Source organism: Pogona vitticeps, chromosome 3 (genome assembly GCF_051106095.1).
Source record: "Pogona vitticeps strain Pit_001003342236 chromosome 3, PviZW2.1, whole genome shotgun sequence".
NCBI classification, from domain to species: Eukaryota; Metazoa; Chordata; class Lepidosauria; order Squamata; family Agamidae; genus Pogona; species Pogona vitticeps.
The window spans coordinates 67,990,489-67,991,396 of NC_135785.1; positions in this window are offsets into that span (position 1 = coordinate 67,990,489).

Genomic DNA, 908 nt, shown 5'->3' on the forward strand with positions numbered 1-908 from the left:
TATTTTAACAATCTGGTTAAAAAAGTTCTTGGGCTAAATATTTCTAGTCTTTAAAAAATTCCACGTTTTTTTTAACACTCAGATATTATACAATTTAAAGGAACCTTGAAGAAGATATACAAGGTTTTTAACTGAAATATTTGCATAAGGAATAACATAAACCAAAGTATAGACTACTAATGATAAAATAAATTGAATTAAGGACTTAGGAATTTAATATTAAGGCTCTTTGTATAGTATTTTTTCACTTCACATTGTAGCCAGCTATGGAAGTGTCTTGCACATTCATGTCAATCTACTGCAAATATCAGCAGACTACATTATGCTAAATAATTACACTAACTACTTCAATGTCTAAATATGCTTCTGCAGTGAGATACAAATGTTTACATGAAAGAACAAGAATGACTGCCTAAGCACCAAACTTTTAAAAATTAAATATAATTTTGCATTTTAAGCAAACTAGATGTTTTTCAATTGCTCCTGAATGTGGATGGCTAGTGTTTGCTCAAGTACTGCAGTCAGCAATGTTTTTCAGGAAAGCCTAAAGTGTTTACAGCACACTTCAGTCTCTTCAATTCACATTAAAAAAATAAAAAATGAATTTCTGTATGTCTTCTGAATGTCTTTGTGGTTACTGAAGAAAACAACTTCTTCTTGGATGTAATGTTTGGTCCACTGCCAAAATGTCAGGTTTTTATGCTCAACTAAAAGCATCTTTAATGTCCTTTTTCTTAAAATCTGTGATGTAAAACACTGGAGACAAAAAACAAAACAAAAAACCCAAAAAATTGTAAGAAAGAAAGAAAGAAAGAAAGAAAGAAAGAAAGAAAGAAAGAAAGAAAGAAAGACAACAACCCAATGTTAATCTAAGAATCAGATGGTTATTTTTTCCTAACATACCAAAA